The sequence below is a fragment of the Lissotriton helveticus genome, chromosome 7 (genome assembly GCF_964261635.1).
Source record: "Lissotriton helveticus chromosome 7, aLisHel1.1, whole genome shotgun sequence".
Classification (NCBI taxonomy): domain Eukaryota; kingdom Metazoa; phylum Chordata; class Amphibia; order Caudata; family Salamandridae; genus Lissotriton; species Lissotriton helveticus.
This window is the reverse complement of record NC_136068.1, coordinates 1,058,631,187-1,058,658,604: the sequence shown is the minus strand read 5'-3', so window position 1 is coordinate 1,058,658,604 and position 27,418 is coordinate 1,058,631,187. Positions and strand designations below refer to the sequence as shown.

General features: G+C 48.5%; 1 protein-coding gene across 3 annotated transcripts in view; it reads left to right on the top strand.

Annotated features, from left to right (window-relative positions):
* DNAH17 (dynein axonemal heavy chain 17) overlaps window positions 1–27,418 on the top strand; it is a 12,633,448-nt gene that overhangs the window by 2,228,828 nt on the left and 10,377,202 nt on the right. The gene's annotated exons all lie outside the window — the stretch shown is intronic.

Sequence of the window (27,418 nt, the reverse complement as noted above, 5' to 3'; positions counted from 1 at the left end):
TGTATGTTGCTAATTGCTGAGCGTATTTTGTCCTCTGTGGGATCCCCCTCTAGCGAGTCCCTGTCTTCAGGGGACAAGGTCAACAGGGGGATATATGCAAGCAGTTGCTGCAAATCTTCTGCTGTGGTTTCAACAACTGAGGTATATAGACTTTCATAGTGATCAGCAAAAGCCTCTGCTATCTCTTGTGGGTCAATGATGACATGGGTGTCTTTAATTTGTAGCATGGGGACCCAGCGTGCCGCCTGCTCTCCATTTTCCACTCAAGCTAGCCGTTTGACCGCTCTAACGCCCAGTTTGTATATTTGATGTTGGGTTGCCATGTATTTGGCTTTGGCGACCTCTGTCAGAAAAGTGACACCATCTTTGGCAAAAAAGAGGCTTGGGATGGGAACATCAATTTGTCTTTTATCCATGGAGGTTGCACTGACAGCGCACCCAGCCAATTGCCAAAGCTCACAGAGGTAATTGCAATAAGGAATACTGTAATAATTCGTAGTAATCTTGGCAAGCACTGTACATAGGTGTGCACATCAAAAACGTAAGGACCCAGTTAAGGCCCCACTGAGGCATACTAAGGGCGGAGTAAGAAACATTTTGGGGGAGTCATTTTTAAATAACTTATAACTGGTTACCTGACTAACAAAGGTTGTTCAGGCAAACGTAGAAAGTCTGAAAAGGCTGACTAGTAACCATTCCTGCAAGACTTTGCTGGGTCAAAGTTTCAAATAAACAACAAAACACCACCTAACACTGTCTGGAGAGGTTCAACTTGATGATCTCTGCACCAGGCCAGAAACATTGCCCCATTACTGGAATAAACAGACTTGATAGATGGGTGTCTAGAGCCACGAATAACACCTACTACTACTGCGGCACATTGACACTGCTCATCTTGGTGCCACTCCGTTTCCACTAATGGAGGTGTAGATTATGGAGATTTAGGTAGAGGACCCTTCCCTGGTGCTGAGGTAGGAGGTCCTGCAGAAGAGGCAGCCGGATGAGAGAGCAGGTGCCTGGGCTCAGAAGATAGGAATATCACACCCTGATGACTTAATCCAGGGCTTTCAGAACAAGCTGAGTCTTGTCTCTCCTGACCTTCTTCAGAACCTGGGACAAGAAGGTGTGCAGTAGATAGGAGCCTCACTGTAGGTGGAATGCGTCCCACAAGGACCCTCTTGGCAGAAAGTCCAACTTATAGTAGTTGTAACACTGTGCATCTCATGCTGGTGAAAATATCTTATCTGATAGAGACATCTAGCGGCAGATTCCTTAACTTAGAATATCCCCAGGCGTCAGACTAGATTCGGAAAATCTTTTTCCTCAGCAATACCTCTGCATGCCGGGAGACGGCGCCGCTCGGCTTCATCCTGACGTCGTCCACGGAAGTGACGTCAATGGAGCCACATAAGCCCCTCCCGGCGTGCTGACGTCAGTTTTCTTATTTTTTGCATCCTTGCGCGGATCCGGGAAAGTAATACCTCGGACCTGTTTTTGTTAATTACAGGCCTTTTCGCGTCCAGGAACAGTGTGTTTGATGTCATTTGCGGGCTTCAAACCGTGCCGGTCCTGCTTCCTGCTTGTGACAGATGTCAGCGACAGACCCTCACGTAATCTGTATGTGGTGCTTGGGAGAGCACCATGACTCCATGCAGTGCAACGCTTGCCGCCAGCTGTGGCCGAAATCCCTGCGGGAACGCAGCATGAAGCTGCTGTCTGCCTGGATGTCCCGCATGGACCCCTCACGATGCAGGTCTCCTTCTCCAGCAGAGTCGTCCACGTGACGCCAGTCCTCACAGGAGGACGTTCTTGTTCGGGGCAGATCCCGGGACCGTCGCTGTCATTCGCCTACCTCAGGTAAGCTCAAACGGAAGTCGCGGACGTAGTCGGCTTCCCATCGACATCATGTCGGGGCCCATGCCACCCAGTCTTTGCCGGACTCGGGCCCCCAGGAGTCAGACCCGTGTATCCCCTGTTTCCAGGTGCTGGGGCAACTCATCCTCAGAAGGAGGATTACTACCGGCCCTGCATTCCTTTCTTGTTTTGCCTCCCCCTCCTTGGCTCACCCCCCAAGCCCTATAGGGGGGGGGTAGGGACTCAGGTTGGGACACTGCCGGTGGGTTTACCCTCGACTCCAACTGAGTGCCCTGACTCTGACACCAGAGTCGCCACAACGTCGAGACATGTCTAGCCCTTCCATAGCGGCGTCGCACATCCTTCCGAGGCTCCCTGTGGCATCGCTGGAGGTTGCTGTGGGGCGGTGCATGAAACCGCTTCGGCGTACTCTCTCCCCACAGGTTACCACATTGGGGAATGTTGAGTCGACACCGGTCCTACTCCGAGCGGTCGAGGCCTTTTCGGAAGTCGCCAGCTCCTGCTCGACTCGGACGGTCGGGACCCTTTTGGAGGTTGCCGACGCCGGCTTAAGTTGAAGAGTTGAGGCCTTTTCGGAGGTTGCCGACGCCGGCTCGATTCGAGGAGTCTAGGCCTTTTTGTAGGTCGCCGGCTCGACTCGTAGGTTTGTGGCCTCTTGTAGGTCGCCGACGCTGGCTCCACTCAAGCAGTCGAGACCTTTTCGGAGGTCACGGATGCTTGCTCCACTCCACCAGTCGGGCCTTTTTAGAGGTCTCCACGCCGACTCGACGTCGCCTTGACGCCGATCGACTGGTGAGGTCTCAAGCTTTATTGGTTGAGGATGTGGTCACAGTGGGTTCACCACCCCCTGAGTCATTTCTCTGCTCTCCAGAGCAGGCGCCAGTGGAGCATTAGCCTGCTCATCCTGCTGCTGAGACTCTATTAAGTGGCCGGTTTAGCTTGCGTCCATCACCTACTAATGACTTGTTCTTACCACCTCGAGAGGCCACGGAGGCTAGTGGGACGTTTGTCAGGGCTGTTTGCAGAGCTGCAGGCATTTTAAGGATTGAGCCGCCTCAGTATCTAGACCTTCGGAGACTTTGCTGGATATTCTCTAACAGGGCGAGGGGAACATGGAACGATTGTTACCTTTTGCGGAGTCACTGTTTAACATCCTTCTTGGAACGTGGGCAAGGCCCTCCTCGGGGGACGCCGTGGATCGTGCTGTGGCACATCGCCATCGGCCGGCTCCCAATGACCCCGCCTGTTTAACCCTCCATCCTGGAGCTGGAGGACTTGTGCTTCAGGCAGCTCTCTCTGTCACTCCTGTTCCGTTGCATCCTCCCAATTGTTGGTCTCGTGGTTAGAGTCATATGGCCGCGATGTGTTTGCATCCGCCAGCTTGGGACTCTGGTCCCTCAACACGTTGTGTGTATTTGCTCAGGCTACATTTGCCCTTTGGAATGCTGTTGAACGGCTCCTCCCATCCTTGCCGGTGAACTCTCGTGCCGATCTGGCCTGCCTAATCAGTGATGGCCATGATATGGCGCACTTTTCAATTTGGTCTCCATGGACACCACAGATTCTGTAGGTCGTGCTATGGCCAGGTCGGTTACCATATGCCGCCACGCGTGGTTGCACGATGGCGTTTATCCAGAACATGTTCAGGAGCGGCTTAGAGATCTACCATTTGATGGGGTCACTCTTTTTGATGCCCATGCTGAATCGGCGGTCAGGTGCCTCCTGTATATGTGTCTTCCTCGGTTTTAATCCACTTGGAGGATTTTTGGTTACGTGACGGTGCCATCCCTTTCTTTTCTGTTACCCGTTGTGGGCTGCAGATGTTCTGGGTTGTGTGGCTGTTCAGCTGGGTTGTTTACTTATTCTGGTACAGCTGGTTAAGCTGTGTTTACCTTTCTTTTGAGCCTCTTCCTACGAGCTTGTCTCAAGAGGGACCCTTCTTTTGTTGGGCTGTGCCTTACCCTATGTGGGGTATTTGTTGGCAATCATATTGCTACTCTTCCTTGCCCAGGAACTTTTGACGCAAGCTGACTCTTCCTACTGTTGTAGGATGTCTCCTCTGGTGAGATTCATGGGATTGGTTTCTTTGCAAGGGTTACAATTGGTTGTCTACGAGTGGTCCGTAATACATCCCCACCTCCGTAGGGGGCTTTGTCAACCTGTAGTGTTCCTACAACCTTGCTGTGCACGTCTTGCTTGTTTATCGGTGGACATGTGCCCCTTAGTGGGGGCAGGTCTTCCCTGGCATGGTCTCCCTTGTTTCTTGCAGGACACGGGGTCCGGTTTGTCCCTTCATGTCCTGTGCATATTCCTAGTTCTCAAGGAGTGGCTCTTGTATATGCCTTTCTGCCACTGGATCTGTGCTCCACCCCTAATGTATTTCTGGGTATGAGTTCTTACTCCCATTATGGCAAAGGTGCTTCTTTAGGTAGCATTACTTTCTGTGTATTCTTCTCGACGTTCTCCATTTTGGTAGACGCTGTCGGTCTTTGGCGGTGTAGGCTTTTGGCTCAGGGTTCTGTCTGTGCCTTCTCTCAATCCTTTATGGGCAGTCTTGTGCTCTATGTTTCCGCTGTCTCACAGGGACCTGTTATTTTTTCTGCATTCTTAACTGTTATGCAGCGCACAGGTGCCGTGGTACTGCTTGCATGACTCCTCTATTTAGGATTTAGTCACTCCACGTAATTGTGTCGACATTCCTGTCTCTTTGTGTGTATATTGTGGATTCTACATGCCACTGTGGTGTTCCCATACTAGGTCTTTTTGCCTTAGTATCAGACATTCTTGCTTACTCTTTCCTTCGGGATGGTGTCGTCTATGTGTTCAAAGCTTTGCAGGTTATCCACTCACAGTGGTGCCTTTTAATTTGTTTGGTTGCATGCCTACCTCCTGAGCTTTTGCTTAATGGTGGCTCCTCTGTCTCTGTTGGCACTAGGCTCTGGGCTCGGCCCTGCCACTGTTGTCACATGTCCTAGGGAGTACACATTAATTTATTTTTCTTACACCCACGGGTCTCATGCTGTGGCTCCTGTTCTTGGGTGGATAGTCTTCCGATTGTCCCCTATTTCCTGTGGCTTCTACTGTGGTGTGTGCTCAGGATGTATACTCTACAGTTATCATGTTGTTTTGACCCTTGGAACTTCATTCCTCTTGGATTATAGGAACCGGTGCTGGGATCCTGATTTGAAGATCTCACTGCATTGTTTCTTACGTTGGCACGGAACTTTCTATTTCTTTTCCCATTTGTCTGTGTTTGGGCGAGGGAGGTCTCACACCGTCTTTCGTCCGATTTGGTGTCTTTACCATCCCTTGTTCATGCTCCTTAAGGTAGGTCATGGGTCTGAAGTCCGTTGTCCTGGCATTGCGGTTTCCACCGTATTTTGTCAGCCGTTGACGAATATGTTGTCCTGGAACTTGGTGGTTGTTTTACAGACCCTCCTTCTAAGGGGTATGGCTTTGGTATCTATTCTAAGTTAAGGAATCTGCGGCTAGATGTCTCTATTAGATGGAAGAGTTACCTTCAGTAACAATATATCTGGTAGAGACACAGTCTAGCCTCAGATTCCTTAACGCCCGCCCACCCTACCCACTCTGCGAATAACTTTTCATATGGTGTCTTTCCACCTAGCCTACCTCTTTCTGGTGGCCTTGGTCTTCCTGAGGTGTGTTCTCTTACCATAATGTTGTTGTTCTGCGTGGGGGCCTTCAGACTTCTCTATCCTAGTGTTGGTTGGTGGCGTGTTTTCGCACCTTCTGTTGGCGCAGGGGGTGTTCTTTGGCTTTTGAGCCATTTGGCTCTCCACTCCGTCCACGTTTTTTAGGTAGCTGAGGTCTATACTTTTCACTGCCTTCTCATGTTGATTCACCTGTGTTCTTCACACATGGAGTTATTTTGTTTTTACTTCCCTCCCACCGCCCCGCCTGTGCCTCCTTCTTTCTATGGCGGTCTGTTGGTTTGGGTTCTCTTTGGTACTACTGTCCCTCCATCACCGGAGGGTGTGTGCAGTGAACGTCTAGTGGTCGTTCACTTCTAATCACTTGTCTGGCAACATGTTCCTTCAATATTGTAGTTCTTTTACCTTCCCTCCTGTGGTGATAATCTGTCTGCCTTGTCGTATCCTTTGTGCCACTGCTGTTAGCCCCACAACATGAGGCGCAGCTTGGTGCTTTGTTTGGCCCTTGCTTGCAGCACGGGCTCTGTGACTTCCCTCCAGTTTTTCCTGGTGCTGAGTGCTTTTTCAAATTACTTTGGTGTTTGATTATAAATGATTTACTCTTTTTTACTACACACTGTTCCTATACTATCGCAGATTTTGTCTCCACGTTGTGGCATGGAAAAGTTTCCTGTAGAAAACTGACATCAGCATGCTGGGAGGGGCTTATATGGCTCCGTTGACGTCGCTTCCGTGGATGACGTCAGGATGGAGCCGAGCGACGCTGCCTACCGGTGTGCAGAGGTATTGCTGGGGAAAAGATTTGCTGGATCCAGTCTGACGCCTGGGGATATTCTAAGTTAAAGAATCTGCAGCTAGACTGTGTCTCTACCAGATATATAGTTACCGAAGGTAAGGAACTCTTCCGCCAGGGCACACCAAAAAGGGTGAAGATACCTTGAACCACTGCTGGGTAGAGACACAATTCATGTTCTACCAGATGACGTCTGCTGAGCCCCCGCACCCTCGCAATCGTCAAACCCAAATGGTTGGTAATCAAAAGAATACCCTGGGATTCCAACCACTTCAAGAGCTGCAGCGCTTCCTGGCACAGGATATGTGGCTTCACACCGCTCTGATTATTGTGGTAGAACATGATCAGCGTTTTGTCCAGATGAGCTCTAGATTGGGTAAGGGGAGTGATCGGCTTCTGGTCAGGTCGGGGTCTGAGAGCAATCACTAAGGGCTGCCTCTTGCGAGGTGCAGTTACTAATTTAGAGGCGACCTCAGTGTTTGCCCATTGAATGTGAATGTTCCAATGCAGTGTCTGCATGTGCCATGAGGTATGCAGGACCAGCAGGAAGAATTAGGCCAAGAAGCATCATAACTATCCATGCCAGAACTCAGGAGTGAATCATCGGGATCAGAACCTGAACGTTGTGGACTCCCTGCCCGGATGGAAATGCTTTGCTTCCCACTATGTCCATGATTGCCCCTATGTAAGTATCTTCCTTGTTGGCTGCAGATGGAATTTCAGCTTGTTAATGGAAAACCCAAGGGATGGCAGAAGGGTTACAGTTGTCCATGACTGACTGCAGCAAACACGCCTTCAATAGCCAATCATCTGACAGAGACTGCTAGCCACAGATTCCTAACCTTAGAATATTCCCTGGCATCAGACTAGATACAGACTTTTTTGTCAATAGTACCACTGCGCACCTGTAGGTGGTGTCATTGGACTGCGTGGTGTTGTACGTGCCATAAGTGACGAGCGTGGTGCATACATAGGTGCCACCCCTGGCTCTGATGTTAGTTATTTTCTTTCCACGCCAGTCAGCGCAGACCTGGAAAAGAGCTACCCCTCATTCACTCTTTGACTGACCTTTTTTCGACCTTTTGTCGAATATTTTTTGAGACATTTGTCTACTGGTGTGGCAGTGATATTTGCAAGAAAGGCTGGTTTCATGCCCTTTGACTCCTGCCACCCGCAAATGTCAGTGATGCATCACACCTCGTCAGCCTTTGGTGTCTTGAGTGCGACCACGACTCCAAAACCTCTGTCGATTATCGCACTATGCACCCCAAGGCTGTAAGGGAGCGATCCCTCAAGCTCCGTGCTGCTCGACGGGCAATGGTCTTGATCCCTTTTGAGAGGAAAGTCCTGGGATTGGTCACAAACTATTCTAAGTGCACGTCATCGCAGTCAAAGTCATGCGGCCATTTGGGTAAGACCCACAAACATAAGACGAAGAAGAAGTTGAAGAGGTCTTCGACTGCGCCTGAAGAGATGAAGAAACGTCAGCATTCAAAGCCTGACTCGTGGTTGAACCTGGGCCAGGGCCTTCTCCATGCATCATAGATTTTCCTGGAAAAGAGCAACTCCCGCCCAACTCTGTGAGTTTTATAGGTCTATGCCCCTCATGTTGGGCAGCCCATCCACACTGGTGCCCTGGCCCTGTGGTTTTGGGAGGGACTCCTACTGGTTTTCTGCCAGCAGACTCTTCACCAGTGATAGTCGTCCTCTTGGATCCATGAATGGATCTGGATGTACTTCAGTCAAACCACCTCCATCATCCCCTTTGCTGACTTAATTGCCGACATCCCCGGTGCCGGTTCCATTGCCGACATCCCCAGCACAAAATCCATTCTCAACCCTGTCTCTGACACAGAGGCATACGAGTGTCATCCTACTCTGGCGCTGACTGAAGACATTCCCTCTAGGAGCCTGGGTCCTATCCCTCTGGGCTAGGACCTGGGGATGATTGGAAGGGACCACTCACTCTGATGAATACCAGCCCCTAGATGTCACCCTGGTGAGAGGTTCTGGCAGATGCCAGTGGTCTGGACACCTCCTCAGATAGTAGCTTGGTTGCTCCTCTTACCATGGCTATGGAGCAGCAAGCCTTATTTGCTGTGGTGGTCTTGAACCTTCAGCTGTCCTCTGTGGTGGTCAAGATGAATGTCTTGACAGAGGTGCTCCAACCGGGAGTGACCCCACCCAAACCGCTTTTCCTAATTAATTAAGCCCTCATAGACGTCCTACCTGGCCTTGCACAGAGACTTCTATAAATAGGACAACAGCCTGGCGCCATCACCCTGCCTCCAGGGGACCCCTAATTCCTCACCCAGCACCCTATCCTGGAGAGCTTGGTGGTCCAAGCCTCCACTTCCAGAGTAAATCCTGGTGCATTCCCGCCATTCAACCAGACAGGGAATCCAAGAGACTGGACGCCTTGGGAAAGAAGATGTTTACTTCTGCCAGCCTGGCACTGCGGTCAGTGAACATCGCATGCCTTTTGGGTCAATACTTGCATTCACGCGGAGACTCCATCGCACAGATGCTGTCTATGGTCGCGGAGGAGGCTTGAACTAAACTCTCCCAAGATAATGCTGATGGGAGGGGTGCAGCTGAGTTCGCCATACACTGGGCTGGATACTACCAATTCACTAGGCAGAACCGTTTCATCATCGGTGGCCATTAGGTGGCTCGCCTGGTTGAGAACTACTGCCTTTTTTGGGTTGTCCAGGCATCACTCATGGACATGCCTTCGATGGTTCCCATCTCTTTGGAGACAATGCCTACTCACCGCTAGAGCACTTCAGGGACAGCAGAGCTACGGCCAGTCAACCCAATCTGCTCGTTTTGTTGTCACGGAAGGGGATTCTGGCCACATCTTTACCTGCCCAGCCCCTATGCCCTGCAGGCTTTCTAGCCCTTGCCTGTCTGAGGTTCCCACAGACCTTGAAGGTCAGGTAGCCAGAGGTCGGGCCAGTCCACCACTCTCCCTCAGCCTCAGGCTCCAAGCCTCTTTAGTTTGTTCTCCAGCCATCAGGGCCATCCCGTTGGAGGCAGGACACATCATTACCTGCATCACTGGAGGTTGGTAACATCCAACCCCTGGGTTTTCCAGATTGTCCAAAAGGGCTATTCCCTCCCCTTTGTAACTACTCCTCCACCCATGCCACCAACGTGCGATGGGCTGACGAAGGATCACATCTCCTTACTCAGACATGAAGTGGCAGCTCTCTTGACCAAGGGGGCAATAGAGAGGGTGCCGGCATCAGAAGTAGGCAGTGGTTCTTATTCCAGCTACTTTCCGGTGCCCAAGAAGGTTGAAGGCCTTCATACCATCCTAGACCTGGGTCCTCTCAATTTCTTCCTGAAAAAGGAGAAATTTTAAATTCTCACGCTCCCTCAAGTTCTGTCTGCCCTGGACTTGCAAGACACATACTTACAAATTCCTGTCCTACCTGCCCACAAACATTACCTATCTTCACGGTAAGCCACTAGCATTTTCAATTCACTGTGTTCCCATTTGGCCTTGCCATTGCCCCATGGATGTTCACCAAGGTGATGGTGGTGGTTGCAGCTCATTTGCGGAGATCAGGGGTGCCAGTCTTCCCCCACCTCGATGGCTGTTGAAGGCGAGCTCGCACCAGCCGCTCGTCTCTCACCTTCAAACTACAGCGGATCTCCTGTATTTGCTGGGGTTCACTGTAAATGTGCCGTAGTGACACCTTACCTCTGCTCTGACGCTCGCATTAATTGGAGCTATTTTGGACACTGTTCTGGTGTATCTACTAATGCAGCAAGTCCAGAATATTCAGGCTATGATGCCAATATTTCAGCCTCTATCCTGGATTTCAGTGAGACTGACTCTGGTGCTGCTGGGCCTCATGGCCTCCTGCATTCTGCTCGTGACACATACCTCCTGGCATATGTGGGCTCTGCAGTGGGACCTTAAGTTCCAGTGGCAGGAGCATCAGGGGAATTTCTCCGAGATGGCCAAGATCTCAGAGGGCACTGCAAAAATCTGAAGTCTTGGCTAACAAACCACAACTGGGTCAGCGGCAGACCCATATCCCTGCCTCAATCAGATCTGAAAGTAGTGACAGAGGTGTCTCTCTTGGGCTGGGGCAGCCTTCTGGGAGAGGTGGAGATCAGAGGCCTCCGGTGTCTGCTGGAATCCGGACTCCACATCAACCTATTGGAGCTCTACGCGATCCGACTGGCATTGAAAGCCTTTCCACCCTCCATCAAGGGAAGGCTAGTGCAAGTGGTCATGGACAACACCGCTGCCATGTGGTACTGCAACAAACAAAGCGGGTGGAGTAGTGGACCCTCTGTCAAGAGGCTCTATGTCTCTGGACGTGGCGAGAATCTCAGTGCATTTCTCTGGTGGTTCAACAGGACCTGGCAGGCTCTCTGAATGCAAGAGCAGACAGACTCAGCTGAAAATGCTTACCCAGTCTAGCTGGCATCTCCAACCAAAAGTAATACAAGGACTCTTTCAGTAGTGGGGAGAGCCTTGGTTGGATTTATTTGCCACTGCCGAGAACACACAATGTCAATGTCTGTACTCTGGAGTTTCCAAGGCAGCTCTCACTCGAAGAGCTTTCCGTATCAAGTGGAGCTGCAGCCTCTTGTACACCTTTCTGCCCATACCACCCCTGTCTAGAGTTCTCAAGAAGATCAGTTAGGACCTCGCCCAAGTCATCCTCATGGCTCCATACTTTACTCGGAGAGCCTGGTATCCCCATTTATTGAGCATGGCTATTACTTCTTCGATCGGGCTGCCCCGACAGGAGGATCTTCTTTCGTAGCAGCAGGGGAGTGTTCTCCACCCGAACCTGTCAATGCTCCGCCTTTACGTGGGAGATTGAGCTGCATCAGTTGACAGATTTTTATGTTCCGCCCAAAGTTTGTAATGGTATCTTCGTAGCTCTGCGTCCCTCCACCAAGACAGTATTCTGCGGCCATTGGAGCAAGTTTGTAGGATGGTAGACAGCCGAACACATTGACTCATTATCTGCACCCCTTTCCCAAGGTCTTCTGTTTATCCTTACCCTGGCCCAGCAGGGCTCTGCGTTTTTCATGTTGAAGGATTATTTTTTTGCCATCTCCACCTTCCTACGGCTGCCAGATCAGCTTTCCCTCTTCAAGTCCCCTATTGTAAATAGATTCCTTAATGATTCGCAATACTTGTTTCCTCCAGCTCCCTTTGTTATGCCTCAATGGGACTTTAACTTGGTTCTTTCCTTTTTAATATGTGCTCCCTTTGAGCTGCTTCATACCTGCCCTCTTAGGCTTCTCGTCATCAAGACAGTCTACCTGGTGGCAATTACTTATGCCCGGTGGGTCAGTGAACTGCAGGCGTCGTCATCTCAGCCTCCATACTTCTCTTTCTTCCTGGACAAACTGGTCCTTCAGACCCAAGTATCCTTCTTGCTGAAAGTAGTTACCCCGTTCTATGTAGGCCACTTCATCACTTTTCCTACCTTTTTGGTCCCACGTCATCCCTTTAGGGAAGAGGAGATACTTCATCGGCTGGAACCAAAAAGAGCTTTGTCATGCTACCTGGACCGCACAACATCGTTCTGGGTGGACAATCAATTCTTCATGGGATATGTTGGAGTCAAAATACAGATGGCCGTACAGAATTGAACCATCTTCCAATGCAGTGGCGGCTCCCCTATTGGGGCATGGGGGCATCGTCCTACTGGTTTCTCGCGGCGTGAGAAGGCAGAAGCATAAACTGTAAAACCGACCATTTATGTTTCTGCCTTCTCGCTTTGCGAGAAAGCAGAAATGCCTCTGTGCCTGGTTGGGGACGGGAGGGTGGGCGGTCCTGCCAGGGCCGACCAAACAGTCAGTACCCGCAACAATGGGCAAGCCACCCCCCCTGCCCAAGAGCAGGACCGCCCACTCTCCCTTTTTCTCTATGCAGAGAAAATGACCCGGCTGGGGCGCTTGCCTGCTGTGCCTACCAGCGTTTTGATTGGTGTGCATTGCATAGGGGAGGGAAGCAGGAAGCTGGAGCCTGCGGACTGCTTCCTGCAGCAGGAACACGAGGACCCACCAGTACAGCATGACGGCCTGGAGAGGAGGTGGTGCGGTACCCCGGCACTCATTCAAGTACGTTTTATTTATTTTAATTGTTTTTTTTCCCCACCAGAGACCCCCCACCCCTCCCTCGAGTAAGCCGGCTGCCGCTGAAGTTAACCGTTGCATTCCAGTCAGTTATTTGCGCATTCACAATCTGACCAAGTTATGTAGTGTGAACAAACGGCAGTTCTCTAAACACACAAACTGGAGACTTTATTTGGCGGCTTTCTTTCTCTGAGCACGTTCACATTGCTGCTGCACCATGTTAAATATCTGATGCCAATGTAGTTGTATTCATTGGATATGTGTCCGTTAGCTTTCTTTGTCCCAAATAGTCTAACAGTGCTCCCCTCAGTTGCAGTTCCATTAATTACTGTAGTATCTGAGACGCATGACCGGGGGATAAGGTGGCTTATGTTTCGTTACGCCACTGCCAGTTTATTTATGATAGATACATCTGCCAGTGGATTCCTCCCCTTGTGAATATCCCCTTGCGTCAGCAACATTCGGAAATTCTTTTTGTTGCTTCGCACCGACGTGGACGACGTCACAGAGGCACGGCATCGTGCGCGACTCCGCTGACGTCACCGACACCATAATAGGCCCGAGGCCGGCGTGAGGACATCAGTTCCCTTTTTTCTGCGTCGTCGATGCTAACGGTTTTCAAGGGATCATCTGTAGCTGTATAGTAACTTTGTTACTTTGTGTTTCTACTGGTGTTTTCTTTGTCTTCTGTCATGATGTCTTCGAAGAAGACTGGATTTAAAGCGTGCGGAGAATGTGGCAAGATGATGTCCATCACTGATCCACACGAGTGCTGCGTTTGGTGCTTGAGCTCCGATCATGACGTCGAAGATTGTCCATCCTGTAAAAAGATGACTCCGAAGGCACTGCGGGAGAGGGAGACGAAACTCCTCGTAGCGAAGTTAAAAAGCAAAAAGGATAAGAAGAGTTCGAGGTCACGAACTCGGCGTTCGAGGTCGAAGTCTCGTTCGAGGTCGCACTCTGAGTCGTCTTCGGCGCATGCTTCGAGGTCTTCGAGGAAGAAGCATAAGAAGAGGAGTCATGAATCACGCCATCACTCTGAGAATGACTCGAGTTCATGGCCGAATTCACAGGTGAAGTTACTTCGAAAGGAGGCGGTGGCCTCGACTTCGGAGGTACAGGTCTCAGAGGGTGAGGCTTCGCGTGCGGATTCGCCTGTGTCACTGAAGCATTTGCCGAATCCTTCTCCGAATCCATCCCATCCTTCTGGTCAAGAAGATGAAGATGAAGGTGATGAGGAGGAAGAAGGAGAGGGCGAGGCTTCGTTGCCTGTGGGTTCGTCGACCCCAGTGCACCAGCCTGAAGGGGAGGCCGAGGTCGAGAAGACTCCGTTCCCTCAAGAGCAACCTGGGGGCTTTTATCCAGCCTTTCCGGCTCCAGGTCAGGATCCTACTCAGTTCCTGAATGCCATGTTTGGAGTTTACTTCAGGGCAATGTACCCCTCTGGTGCACCAGTTGGTCCCCCCAGGCTTATGCTCCTGCGCCTTTTAAGCCTTTCATGCCGGCTCCAACTCCACATTGGCATTTTCCGCCGCCGCCGAAGGCTTAGACGCCGAATCCATCGACGCCAAATCCATCAACAGCGATACCCTCGATTCCGATGCCGAATCCGGATCGTCCTCGGGTTAAGCTGCCTCTTCCGACCTCGAGTTCGGCGTCGGCTCCGGCTCCGGTGGAGTCAGTCCCGGATCCGTCGACTTCGTTTATGAAGGAGAGGTCGAGGCGTGAGGCACAGAGGCTTCTGGAAGAGGAGAGGTATCGTGATGAAAATTTGGAGGAAGGTGAACTGCAGGATTCGGAGGATCCTTTTGATGACCTGAGAGAGGCTAGTGGTCTTGAGCTGTCTCCTGAGTGGGATTTGGCCTCTGTATCTGACGTACCTTCCAAGGATGTAACACCTTATCACGTTGTTATTAAGAAGGCTGCAGACTTTTTTAATATTACTCTGCCTACTGCTGAATACAAGTCTAACATTCTAACTGAGGTCCTTCACTCGCCTTCCTCTGTTATTGAACCAATGCTCCCATTTAATGACGCTTTGGCTGAGCCTATTTATGAGGTGTGGAAAAAACCTCCAACAGCTCCTGCTGGGCAGGGCTGTTGCGAGAAGGTATAGAGTGGCACCTGGTGAACCAGACTTTTTGTCGACGCACCCCCTGCCAGGGAGTTTGGTTGTGCAGGCTGCCTGCTCAAAGAAGTCTACGGGTGCTTTTCCACAGGTTACTGGGCAAAAGGAAACAAGGAAGCAAGACCAGGCGGCAAAGAAAATCTTTTCCTCAGCCAGCATGGCGCTAAAGTCAACAAATGCAACTTGCCTGATGGGTAGATACATCCATGCTTTGATGGATTCCGTCAAACAATTGGTGCCTAAAATTCCTGAGAACGATAAGAAGGATTTTCAGGATGTAATTTCTGACACTCAGGCTGCGGCAAGGCAGGTAATCCAGAGTGGGCTGGACACGGCTGATTCAGTGGCGAGAGTGACGGGCTCTTCAGTGGCCACTAGGAGAGCTGCGTGGTTGAAATCTTCATAATTTTCTGTGGATGTTCAGTCTGCTTTGATGGATTTGCCCTTTGATGGGTCAGGGTTGTTTGGAAAGAAAGCTGACGCTGCTTTAGAGCGGTTTAAAGACAGCAGAGCGACAGCAAAGTCTTTGGGCCTTCAGACCAGGGGCTATTTTGGAAAGCAATTCAGAGGATTTGGCAGATCTTCCTTTCAGGCCTACAAACAATCACAGCCGCAGAAAAATATGCTGTACAAGTCGTACAGGGGCAGACAAAGAGCTCGTCCTAGAGGTCGCCAAGCCTCCTCCTTCTCTTCCCCTTCCCAGTGTGGTGTTGGGTTCAAATCAGGCCTACATACTCTGCTAAACTCTCGAACCTCATAATATAGAAGTTGGCACGGACACTGGAAAAGGTAAAAGACAAGTTTATTAAGACCCCATGGGGTGGTGATACATTCCTACAGCACCCTTCGGCAATGTAAGAAGTAGCACCCCGAACATCGATGCGCGACCTCTTTTATACAGTTTAATAGCAATAAAAAGATAGGCGGGTACAAGTTACACATTTTAGGTACATATAAGGTCATTTTTGGAACACAGCCAACATGTGGGAGGAGTTTCAACAGCACTGGTCAGTTAGTGTGAACATTCCTAAAGAGTGACCAATTGGTGCGTAGTGCGCATGTGCGCTTGACCAGTACTAAAAATAGCCTGTTGCCGAGCAGACTAGTGACCATGGGTATCGAGAAAGGACGAAAGGGCACACTGACCACGAGGCAGCGTGTTCATAGGAAACGGAAGTCAGAGGGATTCAAAATGGCCCCCGTTCGTTTTGGTCAAGTTAACAGAAGAGACCGTGTAGCTGTGCTAAACGCTAACTCAGGAGCTGCCAAAACACGACAGACGGCCCTTTTAGCGTTTAGCAAAAGCTACCTCATAATGAACGTAGTCGGAATGTTCATCCTCAATGTCAATAGCCATTATTTTCAATACTTCATCATTGATCAGTTTCTCTTGCTTGACAATAGCTCGTTTGGACGGAATACAGGCTGTGATACATACAGAACATAATGCAGGGCCACATTGAATACATAAACAAAGGAAAAATAGTACTCCAATAAAAACACAGAGAATCGTTAATAAGTTCCAACCCCAAGTACTAAGCAGGGTCCAGAACCAACCAGAAAAGGTCCATGTTGCATTTTCTGGGTGGATCTCAGCAGCTATCTTATGTAATTTTGTAATCGAATCATATACAGAAGGTGAGTTATCTGGTACGTACACGCAACAACTACTTCCGATGACGCGGCATGCTCCACCCCTATCAGCTAGTATCACATCTAGAACCATTCGATTCTGGAGCGCCACAATTCTGGTAATTTGCAATTCCTCAGTAATATTCCCTAAAGCAGAGGCAGTTTCATTAGCGACGGCTTCCACCACACGTGTAAGCCGCCTTATCTTCCTGCTATTCAGTGCAGCTCTTACGAATGAAAATAACCCCAAATTGAAATCTACATATTGTTGTAATGTGGTATCAGTCTGGTCTATTTCATCAAGATCTATTGTTCGTTTTACTCTGTTCAGTATGAAATCATGGTACAGAACATAATCATTGTGGTACATGGGAGGAGCAATAAATACAGGTGGTAATACAAAAGCTATATAACACGTTCCTAACCATCCCAATGGTAGACGATGGTATCCCTTATTTCCACAAATGAAATATGTGTTACGTGAAGCTACAAATGCAATTCCAGTTGGTGTATCAAAGGTAAGTGTAATATTACATTCACTGCGGCCTACAGGGATTGTACCTTTATTTCTAATACACAAATCTGCTTTTGTATCGATAACGGTTATTATATGCATGCTCGTCACATTTATAAGTCTTTGATTCGTATATACACGAGGTGTAGAAACATTGTCCGGACGATATTCTTCCCATTCGAATTTAGTTCCTTCAGCGTGTGGATAGCCATCTTTATCGTTATAGCATATTTTATTCAACCGAAAAAGTAATCCACCTTTCGTTGGCCATCGCAGAGTAAAAAGAAGAGTGTACCAAGCATGACAAGAACCATTATGAGAAAACGGGAGAGGAATGAGTGGTGTTCCTCCCTTCTTCTGGTGTCCGGGCAACATTCCACATACCCAACAATTGGACGTGTTGGTCATATTATGAGTATGATGCAAAATCTTAATAAAGCTGTTGTTCAAATAAGTCTGCCTATGTCTTTCTTCGTGAAAAGGCAGAGTGAAATGAAAATGTTCAGATGGACTTGGAGTGGTGGGCAGCAAATGTTCTCGTACAGTAAACAACAGTTCTATAGTCCAGGCTAATACTGCGATCACCACTACGGTCAAGACAAACAAAACAGCACCAAGAATTCTCCCTTTTCGTGTCGAAGGAGATGCCATAGTTCACAAAACAATACTCTTCACAAGCAACACTAAGCGAGAAAAAATAAAACGATGGTTCTGAACCGAGGCTGCCGTTGATTTGTTCTCCGGGATTCAAGACGGGTGTCGCTACACTGGGCAGAACTGATCCCCCCCCTTGATATTCCCGGCTTCCGTTTCACAAACCTCAGAGCGGTTACCAACCAGTTTCAAAAACACAAAAGGAATCTTATTTCCTGGGGCGTAGATTGTACTTCACTTTATCTGAAACAACGTGGTCCGGGAAGGCTCCCTCCAATTCATCAGGCGTGACAGCTGGGCTCTTTTCTGTATCCAAAATCTTTCTGTAGTCGGATAGCACCACAGGGCTCACCAGATCCGGAGAGACACGTCGGCAATGCGTTGAATGTATCCACCGCTTCTTGTTGGTGACTCTCACAGCAGTTCGCGTAGCCAGCAGCACTTGCTCAGGGCCATGCCATCTCGGTTCCAAACTGCTGGATCGCTCAAATACTTTGACCATCACGTGGTCTCCAGGGCGGAGATCGTGAGCCTCACCAGTGGAGTTACCAGGGAGCGCCTCTCGAACCTGTTGATGAATAGAAAGCAAATCATTTGTTAATCGTGCCAGATAATCGTTCATCATTATACAAGGCATATCATATATCAAACGAGGCTTTGGAACCCCCCAAATATTCATAGGCCTTCCAGACACCACTTCGTAGGGTGTGAGGCCGGATCGAGAATGTGGCACTGACCGAATGGACAGCAATGCCAGAGGCAAAGCGTCCGGCCATTTCAGAGATGTCGATGCCACTATCTTTGCTAACTTCAGCTTCAGAGTTGCATTGTATCGTTCTACTAAACCTGCTGATTGCGGATGAAAGACAGCATGGAATCGTTGCTTGATTCCCAATCCTTTCAGGACATATTCCACTACTTTTCCAATGAAATGAGGGCCATTATCACTCCACATAAGTTTACAAACTCCGTAGCGCGGGAAGTATTCCTTGAGTAACACCTTAGCTGTTGTCAATGCTGTATTGTCTTTCGTAGGGTAAGCCTCAATCCATTTGCTGAAGGCACACACCACTACTAGGACATACTTGAGATTATTACAGCGCTCCAGCTGGATGTAATCCATTTGTAGTACTTCGAATGGTGCAGTAGGTGGAACAAACCCACCTTTAGGAGTATGAGTCCCTTGTCCAGGATTGTGCTGCAAACATATCAGACAGGTCTGCACTACTCTCTTAGCTGTGCTAGCAATGTCAGCATTTTCCCAAACTCGTGTAAGCAATTTAGTAATTGCGAGAGCTCCAATGTGTGCCAGCCCGTGTGTCATTTGCACCATTGTTTGTAAATAGGCCATGGGTAGTTTCCATCTCTCCATATCTTTACTACGCCAGCAACCCTCATCATCCAATACTCCTTCAGTGGCCCATTTCACAAGTTCTGCCTCTGATGCTGACTTCTGTATATCTAGTATTTCTTCTCTAGCATCATGCCACCGTTCCGCTTGTGACTTCACCACATACATGGGGAAATTATTTTGCAGCATAGCGGTCTCTCTTGCAATACGGTCTGCAAAAGCATTGCCTTGTCCTATTTTGTCCGTCACCTTTTTGTGTGCACTGCACTTGACTATTGCAACTTTCTCTGGGCATAACAGTGCATTAAGGAGATCGCGTACCAGTTCTCCATGCATGATGTGTACTCCGTGTGAAGTCAGGAATCCTCGTTCCTTCCAAAGTAGGCCAAAATCATGCACTACTCCAAAAGCGTAACGACTATCCGTGTAAATGTTCACACATAGTCCAGCACTTAACTCACATGCCTTCGTTAAGGCTATCAACTCAGCCGCTTGAGCCGATTTTTGGGGTATCCGTGCTGCTTCTACCACAGTCTTAAGTGTCGTGATCGCATAAGCTGCGGAAGTCGTACCATCTGGTAACCTCACGCATGATCCATCAACCCACAGTTCCCCATCTACATCTGGAAATGGCGTATCCTGTAAGTCGATACGACCCTTTGTCTGTTCCTCAGTCAGAAAAACACAATCATGTTGTTCTTCCTTCTGGGTCTCAGCAACAGTGTCCGGCAATAAAGTAGCAGGATTTAGTGTTGCACATCGTTTTAGTGTGATGTGAGGCGCCAACAACGTTAGTTCATATCCTGTCAGACGGGCACTGGTTAGATGCTGCGTTTTCGTTTGATTCAGTAACGCATCTACCGCATGGGGAACTAGCACCAACAATTTGTGTGACAAAACTATTCCCTCACTTTGTCGTATCGCAACTGCTGTTGCTGCAACTGCTCGAAAACATCCAGGCAATCCTCGAGCCACAGGGTCGAGTACCGCCGAGAAGTATGCACAAGGCCTCTGTTTGTCTCCGTGTGTCTGCACTAAGACTGACAATGCGCACCCATCCTTCTCGTGTACATATAATGTGAAAACCTTTGTGTAATCAGGTGTACCTAACACTGGTGCAGAACAAAGAGCTTGTCTCAATTGTTCAAAAGCATTCTGACATTCATCCGTCCATTCAATGGGAATCGGTGTATCTTTAGACAACAATGCTAACAATGGTTTAACAATATGTGAAAAACCCAATATCCATTGCCTACAAAAAGACGTCAAACCTATAAAGGCGCGAACATCCTTCTGAGTGCGAGGGACTGGAGTATCTAGAATTGCTTGAATTCGATCTGGTGTCAATGCACGGCCCTCCTTAGACAAAAGATGACCGAGGTAGGTCACTTTTGGTCTACAATATTGCAGCTTTTTCTTCGAAACTTTATGATTATGTTTGGCCAGGAAGGAAAGCAAGGAAAAGGTACTCTTCTCACATTGTTCTGGCGTGTCTGCAGCAAGTAAGATATCATCTACATATTGAATGAGAACCACTCCCTCCTGTAAGTCAAAGGAATCAAGCTGTCTTTTTAATGCCTGACTATAAATGCTAGGACTTTCAGTATAGCCTTGAGGAACTCGACAGAATCTGTACGATTTATTATTTAATGTAAAGCCGAATAGATATCGACTGTCAGGATGTACAGGGATCGAAAAGAAGGCATTCTTCAAATCGATGACTGTAAAAGTAGTTGCTGTCGGTGGAACCAACGTAAGCAATGTGGTGATGTCAGACACCACCGGATACTGAGGCACTACTATCTTGTTTATTTCCCTCAAATCAATAATGAAACGGTAAACCTTAGCATCTGTATCTCTTTTAAGGATTGGTAAAATTGGGCTATTACAAACATTGTAGGGGACTTCCTCAACTACTCCTGCCGAAATTAAATCATCTACAATGTGTATCAAAGCAAGTTCACCTTCTCTAGAAATCTTATATTGTGGGACACGTGGTAGAGATACTCCCTCCTTTACAGTAATACGCACTGGAGGAATTATCATCTGCCCTACATCCGTATCGGAAGTGGCCCACAACGTTTTCGGTAAGGAGGCCAGAACTTCAGATTCATGGAGAAAACACACTCGCTCTAATTCCGGGTAATTCTCATTCAACACAACTCGCACTCCTTCTGGGGCACAGCGAATAGTAGCTCGAAAGTGTTTTAACATATCGAGTCCAATAATATTATCTGGTGTATTTGGAGACAACAAAAAGGGACAAGGGGCAGCAAATTTATCAACATGAAATGTAACTGGTTGAGACAGTGGGCTAGAAGTAGGTGTTCCATCGAACCCTATTGCTGTAATTACCTCGCCAGACAGGGGAGCCCTTGGAACCAAGTATTTGGACAAAGCGCTACGAGTAGCTCCTGTATCGACCAGAAATTGATCAGTGGAACCCAGAACATGTGCTTCTATGTATGGACCCCTTTGATCAACTGGTACCTCAACCGATTCCACACCCCATCCTACGCAATCCTATGCGTAATGCTCATCCCGTAGTTCAGCAGGACCACCCTCATTTATCTGATATTGATTGCGATTATCAAACGTATTATAATCTGACTGACCACGACCCCTTGCTCCATATCCCCCACGATCATTCGTGCCATAACCTCCTCTTGACCCTCCATAATAACTCCTAGACCTTCCACTTCCTCGTCCCCTCAAATTACGCTGCTCCCGAAACACCGGACAGTCTGCAATCCAATGCCCAAACTGTTTGCAGTATGCACATTGATTCACAGTAATGTCAGAACGAGGGGGAGGAGCATTACTGTACAATCCTCGCCCCCCTCTATTGTTCCCTCTCGTAGCCTGAACCTGAGCTAACATTACCTTCGTTTTCAATTCCTTCGCCTTCTTTTCACTACTTTCTTTGGCCTCCAATTCCTGTCTTTCATAATATTGAGCCATAGTCAATAAAGAAGCAGGGGTTGCTGTGGTCCATGAACTTTCACTCGCTTTTAATCGTTTCGCAATCTCCGGTAGGAGATTAGCTACATACTTATCAACGAATAGATGCCTGCCAGTATCTTCTGTCAATAATTGACCACTGTAATCATGGAACGCTTCCTCGAAGCGAGAGAAAAAATCGGAAACTGATTCATCCGCTTTCTGCTTACAAGAGGCTAATATAGTCCAATCAATCTTTTTAGCGGGGGCAAGAGTTTTTAGTTTTGTCAGTATGGCCCCTGGAAGGTCTAATATTAATTGACACGGCTTACATGCTGGTTCTCTATCTAAATCAGCCTGAACAAGATCTTTCCAAGTGGCCCCGAGAGTCGTGAGGTCATCAAACCTACGAATCGCTCTCCACATATCAGGGGGCAATATCAACCCGAAAAATAGATCAATATCAACTAACGTCATGATACACGAAGAAATTGCACTTTCAACATTTTCATAAAAAGCCGCAGGGTTTTTACGGGGATCAGGTAAAGCATTCTTAAGCGCCATGACATCTGCTCTATTCCAAGGCGTATAAACCCAATTATATACAAAATACCCTTTCGCGTCTTTGGATCTTTTATCATCATCTGTGCCATCCCCTTTATGAGGGACATATAAAGGCGCAGCTTCTCGCATAGGTCTAACATTAATCGCAGCGATCTTATCTGTTTCAAGGATAGGGCATTCTTTGGATATCCCCGTCGCTCCGGACGTAGATGAATTCTTCGACTTTCCCAACTCCCGTAGTCGTGTCGCCTCATTACGCAGTTCAATCAAACGCTTGAAGAAGTCGTCCGCATCTGAAAGAACAAAAAGACCTTTACGAAAATTCTCACGACTCTTGGATATCTCCTTTGGTTCTAACTCGAGAGAATATTTTCTATACCGCTCAACAACTTCATCTCCAAAATGATCTAAAAAATACAGTCATTCCTTATCAGGCCACTGTTCCATTTGTTTAGTAACATCAGAAACAGTAACAGTATTAATATTTAGCTTTCGTGCAAATGAGCGTAATTCCGCAGCTCGTTCCGCATGTAACCTGGTACGCTGTGTTCGATCACTATCCTCGTCCGAGTCCTCGTTCGGAGCCGTAGGTACGACGTACGGAGGCGGACAACGGTCTAGTAAGGAAAAATCATCTATTTCATTAGTAAGGACCGGATAAAGAGGACGCCTGATAGGGAATTGACCATTAACCTGTAAATTTCGTTCTCGTCTCTCCCTCTCTTTCTTTTCCTGTAATTCCTTCTCCTGTAGCTGTAAAGCTTTGTCATGTGCAGCCTTCTGCTGCACTTTCTCCGCCAAGGCTACCTCACGCTTCGCTCGTTCACGCACCTCTTTCTCCCACATACGCACACAATCAAACATATCTTGCCTAGACCTTCGCTGAAACAAACACTGTTCTACATACTGTACCTTTCGAAGGTCAAACGACCCATATAGTGGCCACTGTAATTCACGATCAGTTTTAGTATACTTATGCCATAATGTACTATACATTATTGGTGGAATACCGAATTTGACATACATTTCACGATTTGGAGTCCCCTCTGGGGGAGCCGGCTGTTTTGCACTTAATCGATAATTGGTACCATTTTCAGAACAGCACATCCTACGGAGTGTGCTAAAAACAGGCATGTTTCAAAAAGTACCACGAAAACGCGATACTACAAAAAATGCCACCTAACGCGGTGCACTATTCAACTCAAATAAATCAGAGAAATATCCCTACATGCCTGCCTATGTGAGGTGCACTTCACATATTCAAATTCAAATTCAAAGATTCAAAACGTTAGCTAACAAATTCAAATTCAAATTCAAAGTTTCAAAAAGCCACAGTAAGTGTCAGTAGACTACCTCACCAATCAAAAGCTTACCAATTTTCTTTTCAAACGTCCAAAGTCCAACTGCCAAGTTCTGTGGTCAAATCAGCCAAAACGGCACATCACGACAATCCAAGATCAGAATCTCAGTCGAAGACCGGCGCCACCTGGAAGGTCAGATCGGAAGGACGGGAAAACACACCGTGGGTGCCGAGACTCGGGTCACTTAGTGGCAGCGTACGCGTCCATGGCGAGTTTCCTGACCTTCGTCACGACCTCTCCTTCGGGCATCCGAGTCGCCGATGAGTCCCTTCGTGGTCGCCAATTGTGGTGTTGGGTTCAAATCAGGCCTACATACTCTGCTAAACTCTCGAACCTCATAATATAGAAGTTGGCACGGACACTGGAAAAGGTAAAAGACAAGTTTATTAAGACCCCATGGGGTGGTGATACATTCCTACAGCACCCTTCGGCAATGTAAGAAGTAGCACCCCGAACATCGATGCGCGACCTCTTTTATACAGTTTAATAGCAATAAAAAGATAGGCGGGTACAAGTTACACATTTTAGGTACATATAAGGTCATTTTTGGAACACAGCCAACATGTGGGAGGAGTTTCAACAGCACTGGTCAGTTAGTGTGAACATTCCTAAAGAGTGACCAATTGGTGCGTAGTGCGCATGTGCGCTTGACCAGTACTAAAAATAGCCTGTTGCCGAGCAGACTAGTGACCATGGGTATCGAGAAAGGACGAAAGGGCACACTGACCACGAGGCAGCGTGTTCATAGGAAACGGAAGTCAGAGGGATTCAAAATGGCCCCCGTTCGTTTTGGTCAAGTTAACAGAAGAGACCGTGTAGCTGTGCTAAACGCTAACTCAGGAGCTGCCAAAACACGACACCAGCCTCCTGCCAACACAGCAAAGCAGCCCTAGATCTGCCATTCCGGATCATGTGGGTCCAGTGGGGGGTCGGCTTACCTATTTTCTGCGAGATTGGGAATTGATTACATCAGATCATTGGGTTCTCAATCTCGTGGAGAATGGGTATGCTCTTCCCTTTCGGGAATTTCCCCCAAATTACCCTCCTTGCCAGGGTTATCGTTCGGAGGACCACCTGCTGCTCCTGCAGGAAGAAGTCCTGGCACTGTTCAGAAAGGGTGAGATAGAGGTGGTTCCGGAGCAGGAGAGGGGTCAGGGATGCTACTCCCTGTATTTTCTGATCCCCAAGAAGGATGGCAGACTTCGTCCAATCCTGGATATCAGGATTTTGAATCTTTACCTGAAGCAGGAGAAGTTCAAGATGCTCACCCTTGCACAGGTTCTTCAAGCGCTGCTGGAAGAGGACTGGATGGTGTCAATCGACTTACAGGATGCGTATTTTCATATTCCCATCCTGAAGTCGCACAGGAAGTATCTCCGTTTCACGGTTGGATCGCAACACTACCAGTTTGCAGTCCTTCCATTTGGCCTTACTACTGCATCTCGAGTCTTCACCAAGGTGATGGCTGTGGTGGCTGCACATCTCAGAAGATCGGGGATACCGGTATTCCCGTATCTGGACGATTGGCTGATCAAAGCAGAATCTCCAGAGGTAGTGCTCCATCATCTGCAAGAGACAACTCAGTTGTTGCACAGGTTGGGTTTTTCGATAAATGTACCCAAATCTCACCTGGTGCCCTCCCAGCACAACCTGTTCATAGGTGCGGTACTGGACACTACTGTGTGTCGTGCATTCGCGACATACAGGAAATGATTCCTTTATTTTACAATGGAGCGGTCGTTCCAGTCCTGAAGGTCCTTCGTCTGCTCGGTCTGATGGCTTCTTGCATTCTGTTGGTCAACCATGCTCGCTGGCACATGAGGGCACTCCAGTGGTGCCTCCGCAGGCAGTGGTATCAGCACAGCGGGGATCTCAGGGAGTCAGTGAGGATCTAGAGAGAAACTGCAGCGGATCTGTCTTGGTGGAGCGTGGAAGGCAATCTGTCTCAAGGAAAGCCTTTCCAACTACATCCATCGGTGGCCACAGTAATAACGGATGCATCCACTCTAGGGTGGGGTGCTCATCTGGGGGATCTGGAGATCAAGGGTCTTTGGTCTCCAGAGGAAAGGTTGCTTCACATCAACCTTCTGGAATTGCGGGCGATTCGTCTGGCACTCAAGGCCTTCCTCCCTTCCCTTCGCGGTCGGTCGTTCAGGTCCTGACGGACAACACCACCGCGATGTGGTATGTCAACAAGCAGGGAGGAGTAGGGTCGCAGTGTCTCTGCAGAGAGGCTCTGCGTCTATGGTCCTGGGTTCAGGATCATCAGATTTGTCTGATGGCAAATCATCTGGCCGGAGTTCTGAACGTGCGTGCAGACAGTCTCAGTCAGCAGTTCTCAGCCGACCACGAGTGGAGGCTTCATCCAGAGGTAGTTCATCACGTCTTTTGGACGTGGGGAACTCCTCGGGTGGACCTGTTCGCCACTCACGAGAATGCTCACTGCCTGTCATTCTGCAGTCTGAAGTTTCCGATGCAGGGAGCCTTGGGGGACGCGTTTCAGTTGAGTTGGGACTCTCAACTCCTTTACGCGTTTCCTCTCATACACTTGATTCCTCGGATTCTGAGGAAGATTCGCCAAGACCGGGCCCAAGTTATTTTGATCGCCCCAGATTGGCCAAGAAGGGTGTGGTACACAGATGTTCTCCACCTCTCCTCGTGCCCTCCGCTCCGTCTCCCTCACAGGGCAGATCTCCTCTCCCAGATGGAGGGGCAGATTCTACACCCCACCTCCAGACCTTACACCTTCATGCCTGGAGATTGAGCGGGACAACCTGATTTCCTTTTCTCTCCCACACGATGTGGTGGATGTCATCTTATCGGCCAGGCGTGACTCCATCAAGTCCATTTATTCATATAGATGGGCTAAATTTGTTGCTTGGTGTGGGGAGCAGTCCATTGACCCTTTAAGGGCTCGTTTGTCCAATATACTTCAACTTGCACTTTCTTTGGCCCAGCATGGTTTTGCGGTGGCAACTATCAAAGGTTATTTGTCGGCCTTATCGGCTTTCCTTTGTTTGCCGGACCAGCCCTCTTTGTTTAAATCTCCTATTGTATTACGATTCATTAAGGACCTTACCAATAAATTTCCTCCTACACCTTTTATTGTGCCTCAATGGGACTTGAACCTTGTTCTTACATTCTTGATGGGTTCGCCTTTTGAACCTTTACACAAGTGTCCCTTGAGACTTTTGTCTTTTAAGACTATTTTTCTAGTGGCAATTACCTCGGCAAGGAGGGTAAGTGAGCTTCAAGCTCTTAGTTCAAAGCCCCCATTTTTGTCCATTCATGCTGAAAGAATGGTTCTCAGGACCAGGGCTGCTTATCTGCCTAAGGTGGTAACTTCTTTCCATCTGGGGCAATCCATTACCCTCCCTACCTTCTATCCTCCCCCTCACCCTTCCAAAGAGGAGGAGAGACTTCACAGCTTGGACCCTAAGAGGGAGGTGAGCTTTTACCTGGACAGGACAAGAGAGTTCAGGTTGGATGACCAGCTGTTTGTGGGATTTGCTGGCTGCAAGAAGGGGAAGGCGGTGCACAAGCGCATGCTCTCGAGATGGATTATCCTCTGCATTAAGATCTGCTACGCCCTGGCAGGTAAGGAACCTCCAGAGGGTATAAAAGCTCACTCTACTAGAGCAAAGTCTTCTACATCTGCTTTATCTAGGAGTGTACCTGTTGAGGATATTTGTAGAGCGGCGACTTGGGCCTCCCTCCACACTTTCGCGAAGCATTACTGCTTAGATTCCGAGGTGAGGAGGGACGGCCACTTTGCGCGCTCTGTCCTCCAGGACTTTCTGGTATAGAAGAGTGGA